The sequence below is a fragment of the Xyrauchen texanus genome, chromosome 35, assembly GCF_025860055.1.
Source record: "Xyrauchen texanus isolate HMW12.3.18 chromosome 35, RBS_HiC_50CHRs, whole genome shotgun sequence".
NCBI classification, from domain to species: domain Eukaryota; kingdom Metazoa; phylum Chordata; class Actinopteri; order Cypriniformes; family Catostomidae; genus Xyrauchen; species Xyrauchen texanus.
The window spans coordinates 6,875,552-6,890,653 of NC_068310.1; the positions used below are offsets into that span (position 1 = coordinate 6,875,552).

A 15,102-nucleotide genomic window follows, 5' to 3' on the forward strand; every position below is an offset into this window, starting at 1 on the left:
TTCAAGAAACTGCTTTTTTTTTAGAACTATTTCTATGTATAGGAATCTTGAGGTGGGTATATGGTTCTGTGGAGATTGATAACGTTTTATGTTGTTTCCTAATGCTGTAGGTTCCCAAGACCTGTGTATTAAAGCACCAGTATATGGATGGTTTTCTAAAGAACTGTTCTTTTGAATGTTCTCTGCTGAATTAAAAAAAAATTATTCTCCAATGACATCAGATTTAAGAACCCCTTTACATTTTTAACTGTGACCTTTATTTGTAGGCCAGAAACATACTCCGTGCAACTGCAAATGTAGGTGTGAATGGCTGGCCAATGCATTGGAAGCATGTGGCCTCGTTGTATTTGTTTTACATGCATTTTTGCTTTACTGTGGCAGTAACAAACTTGACGTGATAGAGTTACCTTCAAAAGCATGCTCCATGAAACCAGGTGTGGAACAATTCAGGTAACTAGCAATAAACATTTCGCCACTAGAACTAACTTTAACTAACTAGCTCAGCTAGATTTTCATTAAACTGTTGCGTCGCCTTGACAGTAGATTACCTGAAAGAGAAAACAGACCATAGAAGACATTTACTCTAATGCCTGCGATAGCGCCCCTGGCTGCAACACTGACAATGCAAAAAGTACTTCTGTTACATTGTGAATTGTGGTCTAAACATTTTGGAATGCTATACATTTTCTAGCATGTGTAGCTAGAAATTGTATTTCCAACCACATGTCTTTGAACGTGCAGAATGCACATGCACCTGGATATATTTGCACTAATTAGCGGGTCCAAAAGGTGACAACACTAACATGTGAGCTATTGTTGTCATGAAGAGGCACTAGAAGAAGATGTAATTGTCTGTAAACAACAATAGATGAAGGTAAAAACATCAACAGTGGATGTGCACATCAAGAACGTGTGTGAGGAGGTCAGGAGATCCCTGCGTATAAAGACATCTTTATGGGTCTAAACTCCTGCAGAGAAATAGTCTGGCATCTCATAGCAGTGCCCTAGCGGGGGGCAAAGACACGGGAAACTAAATACAATAACCAACAAGCGGGAGACGAATGTGCTGTGATATTTACAGCGCGCATGCGACAAATGCATTTGCATGCATGCACAGTAATATGCAGTATATTTTGACTGGCTCATATTCTGCTGTACGCAGATGCTGAACATTTGCGTCAAAATCGAGCCTAAGTGTAAATTGGCCCTTATTTTCAAGAGCGTAGGAAGGACTTTGAATTAGACTTTCTTACACTGAATTCAGCAACAGTAGGTCAAAACTTTTTCTGCTGAAATTGGGCTGTTCTCACCCAAATTCGAATCACTTCCACCAGTGGCCAAAGCAGGAAGTGTTGTTGAACGTATGGGCACATGTAAACTTCAGTTTCTGGGTGAAATGTCCACAGAGTGGCGCCAAAAGCAAGCTGTTTTTAGTTGTAAATGATGTAAACCATGAGCCCTAACCCAAACCCCCAACCCTAAACCTAACCGTCAGTGGAGAAAAAGTTGATCTTAAAGGGAAAATGCAACGTCTGAATCATGTTCATCATTGATTATGTGAACTCAAATACTTCCTGGTTACCACGGGACCAGAACCTGCCTATGAGGCTGCTCGTGTAACACGCTATCAGTAACACCACAGGAAAAGGTGAACAAAGGTGTAGATTGAATTGATGCAAAGATATCTGACAGGACATGACGCTTTTCATTAACTCTGCAGAATGTGGTCAATGTCAGGGTACTGGAACATTCAGTAGCAACATGTCAAGTTTCTGTGTTATCATGCTGGTAAAATCACATTTGACTATGTTTTACTGTTTCTATTGTTGCATTTTAATCAGTCTTTTCACATTTTGGCTGTTCTGACATATAATGTATTTGTTCTTCTGTGTTGACCGCTTACTTAAGCTTGAACTTGAATCTTTATCTTTTCAAGTGTGTCTGATTATGATACTGTCCAGGTGGGAGGGGAGGGAATAGGGTAGGCAGGGGACAGTGAAGTGTGTTAAAACGCATATGGGGATTATCTTTCCCCAGAGAATTCCTCTTAAATGCATGCTGTGCTTCCAGCCTCTTGGAGTTAGCATCTTTAATCCTATTTGCTCAGCTACATTCAAACTCTTTTCATAGCTTTGATTCCTCGTTAGTCTGTGGAACTATAGACTGTTATTGATTTTCTGTGCTATTGTGCGCAGACTGTGATAATTACGACAAAATCGCCTTCATCCCAAAGGACGCAGGCTGCTAATCTCACTCGGTAAGAGCCGTTATGTTAAATTTGAGCTTTTATTCAGGGAAAAGTGATTGTCATGCTATCACTGTCTTTAAGAGTCGCTGCATAAGAACGAAGTACATTGATCGTCACTTAAATATGATCAGATTATTGACTAATGATCACTATTCTACAGTCTTGTTCCTTTACTATGTTCTTATTTTTTGTGTTTGTTTCATTTTACCTAATTAAGTATTTAAGTGTTTTAAATTATTTAGTTAATTCACTCTTGCACGTTTCAAAGATTTCTAGTCCCGAAATCATCGAAGTTCATGAACTTTCTTATTCTTGTACATTTAGTGGTTTATCCTATGATTTAAAAATGAACTATTTAGTTACTTAACCGTGAAAAACGTAACTATATTAACCAATCTCATACTAAAATAAATAATAGTTTTCAGATTTTCAAATACATAGTGGGCTTAGTATATTAGTGGGTAATATTCTGACATTTAAACCGAACAAAAAAAAAAAAAAAAAAAATATATATATATATATATATATATATATATATATATATAGTTTTATAGTTTTTTCAAAGTACAAAATTATATTTTAGTACACTACTTAAAATTGTCTTTTACTTATTTTTTATGTGTTATTGGCTTGTTTTAAAAAATTTTTTTACTTTGTACATACTTCGTTGAAACTTATATATATATTTATGAAGCTATTAATGCTCTGGTATGAACTGATTTTCACACAACAGTTTTTATGAGATGTGTGAAATTTGCTATATTTACATGTGACAATCCCCTGTCAACAGAACCTAATCACACAAACCAAGATGATCCCGAATGTGTGAAGTATTCTTATCCAAATACCATACAGAATAATGAAGAAGGGTATTTTTGATATTTTTTTGCTGTAGGTCTACTATAATTGTCATATAAAATGTCATAGTAATATTACTAATATTTTGTGAACACTAATATCCAAATTTCAGTCCAAATTTATTGTATAATATGAGAAAATAGAATGGTATGCTGTATGTAGTATGTGGAATCATAGTCGTGTTTGAAAAACACATCAGTTGCTTATATCAAAGGAGAAAAACAGCATGGCATGTACTCCGTAACCTTAACGTAGTATTTATGTTCAGTCAGTCGTTACTTATACTAAGCTGATGTTGTGCCGGTCATTCAATCTCTTGAATTGCTGTCAACAATGGATACACTCTGCCTTCCATCACAACACACATTTTTTATATATACATATTTGAACTAATATATGTACAATTTAAACCAGAACAGAGCATTGGAGTTAAAATATTCAGAGGTGTCAAAAGAGCATAATGTTTTAGTTATTAATTATAATAGAGAAATATAGACTGTTGTTGTACGTTTGTAGCCAATAGCTGATGTTTTTGAAAAATGTTTCCCTTTCAAGTTCTTCTCGTTTATAATTGAGTAAATGTAACCCGCACAAGAAGAGACAGTCACAATGTCGAATTCAAACAGCTTTATTCGATCACAAAGCGTGCAAAGTGCATAAAAAGGGCAAATCCAGTGAAGAGTAGTCAAAGGGAGCGTGAGGTCGAAGCCGGGGAATCAGTAGATGAAAATGACGAGACTAGTGGGAGCAAAAGACAGGGGAACAAGGGGAGCTGGCAAGCTAAGAGGAAGACAAGAGGAGGTCAAAACTAGACGAGACTAGCGGGGGGCAAAGACACGGGAAACTAAATACAATAACCAACAAGCGGGAGACGAATGTGCTGTGATATTTAAAGAGACGAGTGCAGATGTAAACAATGACAGGTGATAGGGACGAGTGCAGGTGTATACAATGAACAGGAGTGCAGATAACACGAGTGCAGGTGTACATAATGTTCTGGCGATAGAAGTGGGCATGTGAGCCCGAGGGGGGGAGATAGTGTACGAGCATGTGAGCTCGTAGGAGTAAAACAAGCGTGCAAGCTCGAGCGAGCAAAACGAGCTTAGAAGCTCGAGGGGGCGGAGCGAGGGAGCGGGAAGCGAGCAAGTACGCTCGCGGAGTGCGTGTGTGTGCTCGGTGAAGCCGAGTGTGCGCGTGAGCTGGACGAAGGGGAGCGTGTGTGCGTGCTCGAGGAAGCGGGGATGGGGCAGAGGAGCGGGGTTCGTGACAGTACTCCCCCCTCTATAACGGACGGCTCCTGACGGCCGCGCTCGGTTGTGAGGAGCGCGACCTCTGGGAAGTGGTGCTGGACGATCCCAACAAACAAAAAACCCTGAACAGACAACCCACAAAACACACAAACAAAATTGAGGGCAGTCCAAGGGGCACAGAGGGAAATGAGACAGTCCATGGGGTCAATGGGCAGTTTCAAGGCAAGGTCAGGGGGAACATAGCGGACAGGCGGGTGGTCGGGAGATCTAGGGGGCATCCAAAGGGCAGAGACTGGGTCAGGGGGTCTGGAAGGCGACTGGAGGACAGGGACTGGGTCCGGGGTCTGGAAGGTGACCACCGGACAGGAATAGGGTCCGGAGGCCAGGGAAGAGGCCACAGGACAGGAAGGGGGTCAGGAAGTCCGGGCTGAGCCGTGAAAGGCGGTGCCGTCAGAGGCGGCACTGTAGGCGGCTCTGGAGGTGGGGTTCTGGAAGGCTCTGGAGGTGGAGCCGAAGGAGGCTTTAGGAGCGAAGGCCTGGAAGGCTCTGGAGGTGGAGCCAATGACGGTGGCGCCGTGGGAGGCTCTAGCGAGGTAGGCCTGGAAGGCTCTGGAGGTGGAGCCAAGGGAGGTGGCGCCGTGGGAGGTCCCCGAGGCGACTGACCTGGCAGGCTCTGTAGTCTCGGGGGTAGAGCCGTGAGGAGGCCCGAGAGGCGGAGCCAGTAGGAGGCTCGAGAGGCGGAGCCATAGAAAGCTCTGGAGTCTTTGGGAGCAGAGCCGTGAGAGGCTCGGGAGGTGGGAGCCGAGGCAGGGAGAGGCTCTAGTGGCAGAGTCCTGGAAGGCTCGAGAGGCTTGGGGGGGCGGAGCCCTGAGAGGCTCGAGAGGAGGAGGAGCCCTGAGAGACTCGAGAGATGAAGCCGTGAGAGACTCGAGGGGTGGAGCCATGAAAGACTCGAGGGGCGGAGCCCTGAGAGGCTCGAGGGGAGGAGGAGCCCTGAGAGGCTCGAGGGGAGGAGGAGCCCTGAAAGACTCGAGAGGGGAAGCCCTGAGAGGCTTGAGAGGGGGAGGAGCCCTGAGAGATTCGAGAGGCAAAGCCATGAGAGGCTTGAGGGGTGGAGCCATGAAAGACTCGAGGGACGGAGCCCTGAGAGGCTCGAGGAGAGGAGGAGCCCTGAAAGACTCGAGAGGGGAAGCCCTGAGAGGCTTGAGAGGAGGAGGAGCCCTGAAAGACTCGAGAGGGGAAGGCGTGAGAGGCTTGAGGGGTGGAGCCCTGAAAGACTCGAGAGGAGAAGCCCTGAGAGGCTTTAGGGGTGGAGCCATGAAAGACTCGAGGGACGGAGCCCTGAGAGGCTCGAGGGTTAGAGCTATGGGAGGCTCGAGAGACTTGAAAGGCAGAACCCTGGGGGGCTTGGGAGGTAGAGCTCTGGGAGGCTCGAGAAACGGAGCCCTAGGAGGCTCGAGAGGAGGAGCCCTGGGAGGCTCGAGAGGAGGAGCCCTGGGAGGCTTGGGAGGAGGAGCTTTGGGAGGCTCGTGAGGCGGAGGCCGCGAGGGCTCTGAGGGGCGAGCAGAGGCTGGCAGAGCCGTGGAAGACTCTGAGGGTGGAGCAGAACCCGGCAGAGTCGTGGAAGACTCTGAGGGCGGAGCAGAACCCGGCAGAGCCGTGGAAGACTCTGAGGGCGGAGCAGAACCCGGCAGAGCCGTGGAAGACTCTGAGGGTGGAGCAGAACCCGGCAGAGCCGTGGAAGACTCTGAGGGAACCTCTGCGGTCTTGAGCACAAGACGAGACTGGGGAGAAGGGGCCCTCTTCCTTCTCTTACATCTTCGGCCAACAGGGGACGTGGCCATGGGGACGGTCGAGGCTACAGGCGCTGGCTCTGGGGCGGTCGAGGCTACAGGCGCTGGCTCGCTGACCGTGGCAGACATGGGCGCTGGCTCGCCGGCCGTGGCGGGCATGGGCGCTGGCTCGTTGGCCGTGGCGGGCATGGGCGCTGGCTCGTTGGCCGTGGCGGGCATGGGCGCTGGCTCGTTGGTCGTGGCAGGCGTGGGCGTTGACTCGCTAGCCGTGACAGGCTTCGGGACCGGGGCCGTGACAGGCTTCGGGACTGGGGCCGTGACAGGCTTCGGGACTGGGGCCGTGTCAGGCTTCGGGACTAGGGCCGTGTAAGGCTTCGGGGCTAGGGCCGTGTCAGGCTTCGGGGCTAGGGCCGTGTCAGGCTTCGGGGCTAGGGCCGTGTAAGGCTTCGGGACTAGGGCCGTGTCAGGCTTCGGGACTAGGGCCGTGTAAGGCTTCGGGACTAGGGCCGTGACAGGCTTCAGGACTGGGGCCGTGACAGGCCTCAGGACTGGGGCCGTGTCAGGCTTCGGGACTAGGGCCGAGTCAGGCTTCAAGACGGGGGCCGTGGTAGGCTTCAAGACGGGGGCCGTGGTAGGCTTCGAGACGGCCGTGGTAGGCTTTGAGACGGGGGCTGTGGTAGGCTTCGAGACGGGGGCCGTGGTGTGGAGCGCTGGTTCAGTGTCTGCCTCCCCCACAGTAAACGAGGAACCAGCATACAGTAGGGCGAGGTCAATAAACTGAGCCAGGTTGAGAGAGCAGCGACCACCAAGCATGAATGATGAGGCTGGCTCATTCAGTCCATATTGAAAAATGTCTTTTAGAGCCACCTCATCAAAATTCACCTGGTTAGCCAGGGCACAAAAGTCAACCACATAAGCCTCCAAGGGTTGACTCCCTGACGCTAAAACCAAGAGTTGGGCCGCTGGGTCCATAATGTTAAGGGCACGGTTTAAAGTTCTACAACCGCTGCCCTGCATAAACAACCCTTGGCAAGCGCCCGAAGAGCCATCAAACCTCTCAGGGGGTTGAAGGCTTACGGCGCTCGGGGATGTGTTGGGAGCATAACCAGGCTCAGGGACAGACACAGGCGGAACAGGGTGAAACAAATAAAAAATTGCACGTACCTGCTGTCCCTGGGCCGTGAGCGCTCGGTCATGCCTCCAAACCGTAGCTCCTCGCGCTGAATGTGACGTGTACCTCCGCTCTAGTGAGCTGCGCGAATTCTCAGCGCGGGACATTGTGACTGTCTTCGGTAAGGGTTGGTTATTCTGTAACCCGCACAAGAAGAGACAGTCACAATGTCGAATTCAAACAGCTTTATTCGATCACAAAGCGTGCAAAGTACACAAAAAGGGCAAATCCAGTGAAGAGTAGTCAAAGGGAGCGTGAGGTCGAAGCCGGGGAATCAGTAGATGAAAATGACGAGACTAGTGGGAGCAAAAGACAGGGGAACAAGGGGAGCTGGCAAGCTAAGAGGAAGACAAGAGGAGGTCAAAACTAGACGAGACTTGCTGGGGGCAAAGACACGGGAAACTAAATACAATAACCAACAAGCGGGAGACGAATGTGCTATGATATTTATAGAGACGAGTGCAGGTGTAAACAATGACAGGTGATAGGGACGAGTGCAGGTGTATACAATGAACAGGAGTGCAGATGACGCGAGTGAAGGTGTACATAATGTTCTGGCGATAGAAGTGGGCATGTGAGCCCGAGGGGGGGAGATAGTGTACGAGCATGTGAGCTCGTAGGAGTAAAACGAGCGTGCAAGCTCGAAGCGAGCAAAACGAGCGTAGAAGCTCGAGGGGCGGAGCGAGGAGCGGGAAGCAAGCTGAGCACGCTCGTGAGTGCGTGTGTGTGCTCGGTGAAGCCGAGCGTCGCAGCGTGAGCTGGATCGAAGGGAGCGCGTGTGCGTGCTCGAGGAAGCGGGGATGGGGCAGAGGAGCGGGGTTCGTGACAGTAAAAGAAAGAGTTTAAGAGATTAAAGGCTGAATTCCTTTCTCCATTTATTTTTTGATTTATTGATATAATCTTGAATGCCTCAATTTATGTTCTATTGTATTTTATGCACAACAACATATATATATATATATGAAGTTTCAAATTTTATTTGTTACATACATAACCATACACCGTACTGACATGTAGTGAAATTCTTGATATAACTTTTCTCCCCACAGTTTACATATATATATATATATATATATATATATATATATATATATATATATATGTGTGTATATATATATATATATATACTGTATATAGATAAAGAGTAGAAATATAAGTAAAACCACAATTTAAAAAAAATATCCCCATTTAAAAACAATAAAATACACAATAAAATAGGGGAACGAGAAATATACTATATGTACAAAGTAGCGCATTGTGACAGAAGCTGAGTAGCAACAATAATATATATATATATATATATATATATATATATATATATATATATATATATATATATCAGAATTAGGTAAGATTGCTCTTACGAGGAATTGGACATTTAAGACAGACATTAGATAAGAAATATAAGATGAAGTGGACAGTTTTCATACTTATACACAAATAAATAATAAATCGATTCAGATAATCAGAAATAAACTTATATAGGTCAAATATATAGCATACAGAGAAATATGTAGTAAATGATATGTACAACTGATTGTGAATGAAATGGGAATGTCTTTGGGTTGCTCATATTTTGACACTCCTTTTGAAACTTCATCTGCAAGAATTTTAAGCTTAAGAAATTACAGTTATACAAGAGGGGATAAAAGCATTTCCTTTCTTTTTTATGAGAATAGAAATTAGCAAATGATCAAAAGAAATAAGGAAAAAAGACCCAAAGCTTTGAGTCTAGTCGTTTCTGACTAGCTTAGCCGCCCCTTTCCCAAAGCTAAGCAAAATTAGCTTAGGTGTACCAGGCAGAGCCGCTGGACCTTAAAAGTGAAAATATTAAGCTTAGATGGGTTTGTCTAAAGACTGATTTGCCCCTAATTAGCCAAGTGACCTTTGATCTTTTTAGAAATAAGTACAGGATCAGGTTTAGGAGGGAGACAAAGGCAGGAGCAGTCTTAGTGCACACTGAACGCTAATTCAGCAAAGAATGCCTGTAATTAGGAGCGTCGATTTCATTCCATGGCAAATTTAACGTTGGAATTCAGAAAGAAGGAAATTAAGCTACAAAACGAATGTAGGAACACATCCAAGAGATCAGTTTCACTATTGGCTGTTCACACACAATACGCTAAAGAAAAGAAAACAAAACAGACAAAAAAAAAACATTTTCAACGACACAGTGGCTTATGAATTTGACTCTTGCCGTCTCCTAACACAATTTCAGTAAAAAGGTTGTAAATATACAGCTTCAAGTACTAGTCTGTATTTAACAAATGGAGTTCATACAAAAACTATTAGTTGTTGCCATTGTATTGAATGCAAATTTGCGAATTTGCTCGAATTTTTGGAACTTGATAATTTATTTGCTTAAAATTATGCTTCTCTATATTTTGTCTCAGGCCTCATACATACATATTACCATCCAATATAATCTTATTCATATTCATAGGAATCCTAAGGGAAAGATTGGCACATGTAAGTTCATATTTGGATGAACAGTGAGCACGTTTAGTTGACATGTATGATCTTACGTTACGATGATTATGTTTAAGAGGCCTACAATACGTAATTCATGTAAACGTCTTAAACAGTTCCCCGTCTGTCACTCACTCCACGTTATGTCGAATGAAGTGACACTAGGGGAATTTCTTGAAGGCCTCGGTTACCTATGAACTTGAGAAAAGGCCAATGAGAAATTGGCAGACAGAATTTTCATGTCCCTCCCCCGGACGTACGGGTATAAAAGGAGGCAATCTGCATCTGTTCATTCATATTTCTTCTTCGGAGCCGAGCAGTTGTGCGATCAGCGAGCTGAGATCATTTCTGTTCCACTCACCTCTGCAGAACGGTGCTGTTGGATCTACGGCGCATATCAGCGGCTTTCTCCTTCTCTGCATGGCAGTGTTGCGATCACACACAGGCAGCGTTTTATGAATGGTTCATGTTCTCATGTGCGAGAACATAACCATGGCAACATTGCGGTCACGGCTTTCTTTCCTCAGAGAGAAAGCCACATCAGCCGCCTCCTGCGCCGCGCCTCCTTCCTACGGGATTGGGGCCGGCGTGGCTGGTGATGAAGGCAATTTGGGGAGTGCAGCAGGCTCGGTTTCGCTGGGTAAATCCCCACGAACCACCCGCCCCCAGTGCACTCGTTTGTTTCGGCCCATGGCCATTCTTATGTCTCCCTCGGACCCCGCGAGCTGGATGATGATTTCACTGCTGCATTGGAGAGTGTCACAGTGGCGTCTGATGCAGATGACTCAACTGGGCTGCCATCTTTGGGTCTGCTCGTCCAGTCTGAGCTTGACGCGCAGATGTCCGCTAAGCTTGCCCGGGCTGCCGTGAGCATGGTGCTGGACTGGACCCCACCCCTCATGGCTAGACGGTTGGTTCCTTGGGTCAGGGCGCCGCTCACAGCCACGCACAGACGGTTCCTTACTTCCCGGAAGTGCATGACGATTTGACGAAGCCACAGAGGGTACCTTTTACTGCCCGAAACCGGCTTCCTCACTCCTCCGCTCTCACTCCCCTCAAGCTGTCTCTGCACTTCATGCCATGGCCCTCCTGTAAGTCCACCAGGCAAAGGCACTTAAAGATCTGCACTTGGGTAGTCCTGATCCTGATGTGTTGCAGGAACTGCGTTCGACGACCAACTGCGCCATAAAGTTCACAGCGCCGGCACTTGGGACCCAGAAGGCTTCCAAGCATTCCTGAGACAAAAAACCAAGGAGCAAGATGGCCGCTACAGAGTTGGTATCTGGACCACTCCATCCCCCGGTGGAGGGCCGGGAGGGAAACCTCTTGCAGCACCCCGCACAGGCCGCGGTACCCACATTCCCAGGAAAAAGAGAGCGGTTCTCTCACTCCTTCAGTCAACTAACCGGTGCCCCCACATGCCTTTCTCATGGCGGTCTGGCTCCAAACACCTACAGTTATGGCACCATGGACGTGGTCCCCTCGCCTCCACACATTCAACTGTAGACTCCCGGTGAGCCGGTTCTGACGAGTCTAGAGGACGCCTCCATAGGACCTCCTCCTCAGTCACTGGATACTTTCACGTCTCACTTTTGCCTCGGCACAGACCCTTCCTATGGCTCACGTCCGACGGCCCGACATACTAGTATCAGGTCCTCCCCTTCAGCTTGTCCCTGTCCCCCCGCGTCCTTACGAAGGTTGCAGAGGCTGCCCTTGCCCCGCTGCCCTTGATGACTGGCTGATTTGTAGATCACTATTGAAAGTCTCTGTGTGCGTTGATTCATATGAGATCACCTCTTTCTGCTGCCAGACATCCATCCCTTAGACAGACCTCTGTTTTCTGCGGACAGGATTCCCCCTACAGCAGTTGTCCCAACGCATTCTGCTCACCACATACGCCTCCAAACAGGGCTGTGGCGCCGTGTGCAAGCACGTCTTGATTCGTTCAGACAGCACCACCACGATAGCATACATAAATCGCCAAGGCGGTGTGTGTTCTCGTCACATGTCGCAACTTGCCCGCCATTTCCTCCTTTGGAGCCAGCAGCGACTCAGGTCATTGCGCCCCACTCATATCCCGGGCAACCTCAACACGGCAGCGGATGCGCTGTTGCGACAGGGAATGCTCAGCGGAGAGTGGAGGCTCCACCCCCAGATGGTCCAGCTGATTTGGGAGCGGTTCAGCAAAGCACAGGTAGACCTGTTTTCTTCCCAAGAGACCTCCCACTGCCCGCTCTGGTACTCCCTAGCGGAGGCTCCCCTTGGGATAGACGCGCTGGCACACAGCTGGCCCTGGGGGCTGTGCAAGTATGCATTATTACCGTGTGGAAGGACCTTCTTTCTCAGGGACGGGGCACCCTCTGGCATTCACGCCCAGACCTCTGGAACCTCCACGTCTGGCCCCTGGATGGGATGCAGAAGATCTAAGTGGCCTACCACCTGCTGTCATAGACATGTTCAACCAAGCCAGAGCTCCCTATACCAGGCAGCTTTACGCACCGAAGTGGAACTTGTTCGTGAATTGGTGTTTTTCCCGATCCGAAGACCCTCAGAGATGCGCAGTCAGGTCAGTGCTCTCGTGTCTGAAGGAGAGGCTGGAGGGGAGGCTGTCCCCCCCACCTTGAAGGTCTATGTAGCCACCATGTCGGCTTACCACAATGCAGTGGACAGCAAGTCCTTAGGGAAGCACGACCTGATCATCAGGTTCCTTAAAGGTGCCCGGAGGCTGAACCCTCCTAGGACATGCCTGTTCCCCTCATGGGATCTCTCCGTGGTCCTTTCGTGCTTTCAGAGACCCCCCCTTCGAGCTGCTAGAGTCAGTCGAGCTTAGAGCCCTCCCCTTGAAGACGGCCCTCCTGATTGCACTTGCTTCCATCAAGAGGGTTGGGGACCTGCAAGCATTCTCTGTCAGGGACACTTGCCTGGAGTCCGGTCTGGCAGATGCTCACGTCATCCTAAGACCTTGACCTTCCACGGCTCTGCCCCTCGAGCCTCTCAGGGCCCCACCTCCTATTGACTCAGCCCTGGCCCTATGCCCTGTCATGCCAGGCCACGCCCCTCACCTCAAGACCCCCCCAGCTCCATACAGAACTTTGGTATTTATGTCATGTTTTATTTGTTTGTTCATGTTTTGAGGTGTCGGGGTCCACAAATAGTGGGGGGTGATATGTAATGTTTAATGTATTGTTGTAATGTTTGTGTTCATGTATTTCATGTCTTTTATTTTTAAAAGTTTATTTCCTGTTTCATGTCATGTGGTTCCCTAGTCATGTGATTCCTGTTTCCCTCCATGTGCATGTGTCTTGTTTTCATTGGTTGATTGTCTTGATATCTTGTCTAGAGTTCGTAGTGTTTATTGGTTATCTTTATCATGTGTTCTCCCATGTTATGTATTTAACCCTCATGTTTACCATGGTCCATTGTCATGTATTGTTTATTGTAACTTTGGTTGTGTTTGTGTTCAAGACAAGTCAAGTCGTTAATGTTTATGTATTACATTTGTAGTTAGGGTTTTTGGATTCCACTGTTATTATTAAAAATGTACTTATGTTCTTCACTTCATCATCTTTCTCATTTCCAGAGCCAACAGCATTGTTACAGTGTTTTGTGTTTCGATAATTTGTATATAATCCCACTGAAAAGTTCTCAAACAAACATTACTTCCATAAGCCTTCATTGGAAAATAGCAAACACGTGTCAGAGTAATGGCGGCAGGGCAACAGTTGCTAAGACATGATTGGTCAGAAGCGCTATTAATGCGGGGCTTAGAGGGGTCAAGTCAAGAAGGGTCAATTCCAGTTCCAATCAGTTTTTAAAAAGACAAAATATGATTTGTTAATAATTGTACATCTGAACAGTTGTTCATATAAAAGGGTTTGCATTTTAGAAGCTATCCGTATGTTTGTGTACAAAACTTAAATGCCAGACATACACTTTACATATGATTACCTACGAATGCTAATGAAGCTAAACTAAAAACATTTTAAAATCAACTTGCTTAAACTATCTGAAAAAAGCAAATAACAAAAAAGATATATTACTAAAGGCCAGTGTGGAAAAAAACATAAAATACAAGAACCCCTGGATGAACCAATTATTGAGAATGAATGTCAAGCAAAAAAAATTATACGTAGCTGTTTGAAGCAATATGGTTGTTCAATACAGCACAAGTGCACAATGTGTCGCATTCTTTGAGATTCAGCATTGAGAAGGATATTGACAGTGTCTGGCCAGAGGCTCCCTTGAGTGTCTAAAGACCACCACACAAGTCAAGCAAAGAGGGGAGGAAGAAGACAAATCTTTGTTAGTTGCCTTTTGCCCTCTGGAGTTGCTTAAGCATGTTCTCTGTAAATGTCATTGAGAACTTCTAGCCTCAGGACCCCATCAGCTGTTGCTGAACTCCAGATTTGGCACATAATCTCTTGTTTAATTCTAGTTCACTGACTTACATTAAAGGGTCGGTTTATCCAAAAATGACAATTTTGTCATTGTTTACTCACCCCAATGTCATCAAACAATCGAGTGATTTTAAATGGCTTGGAATATTGTGCAGTAGTACCATATTTTCAAATTTGCAGTAAAAATCACCATCCATTTTTGTTACATAAATGAAAATAGCTGCTGGACAATTTACTAAACATCTCACTTTGTGTTTTGTTGAAAAATTATATAACTGGGTTGTAACCAGTATTTGGAGTAACGTGATAAAAGTAACGCATGTTACATAATCATATTACTTTTTGAGTAATGAGTAAATGTCACGAACCCCGCTCCTCTGCCCCATCTCCGCTTCCTCGAGCACGCTCGTGTCTCTCTGGGCTCCTCCGCCTCTCAGGGCTCCGCCTCTCGAGCCTTCCACGGCTCCACCTCCCGAGCCTCTCATGGCTCTGCTCCCTAAGACTCCAGAGCCCTCTAGAGATTCGCCTCTGGAGCCTCCTGCGGCTCCGCCTCCTACGGCGCCACCTCCCCCGGCTCTGCCTTCAGAGCCTACCAGGGCTTCACTCCTGGAGCCTCCTACGGCGCCACCTCCCACGGCGTCACCTCCCTCGGCTCTGCCTCCAGAGCCTTCCAGGGCTTCACCTCTGGAGCCTCCTACAGCGCCACCTCCATGGGCTCCACTTCCTGAGCCTTCCAGGCCTTCGCCCCTAAAGCCTCCTTCGGCTCCACCTCCGGAGCCTTCCAGGACCCCACCTCCGGAGCCAACTACGGTGCCGCCTCTGACGGCTCCGCCTTTCACGGCTCAGCCCGGACTTCCTGACCCTCTACCTGTCCTGTGGCCTCTTCCCTGGCCTCCGGACCCTATTCCTGTCCAGT

At 47.2% G+C, this 15,102-nt stretch overlaps 1 protein-coding gene across 1 annotated transcript in view; it reads left to right on the plus strand.

Annotated features, from left to right (window-relative positions):
- LOC127628466 (microphthalmia-associated transcription factor-like) overlaps window positions 1–15,102 on the plus strand; it is a 71,099-nt gene that overhangs the window by 33,857 nt on the left and 22,140 nt on the right. The window lies entirely within an intron of this gene.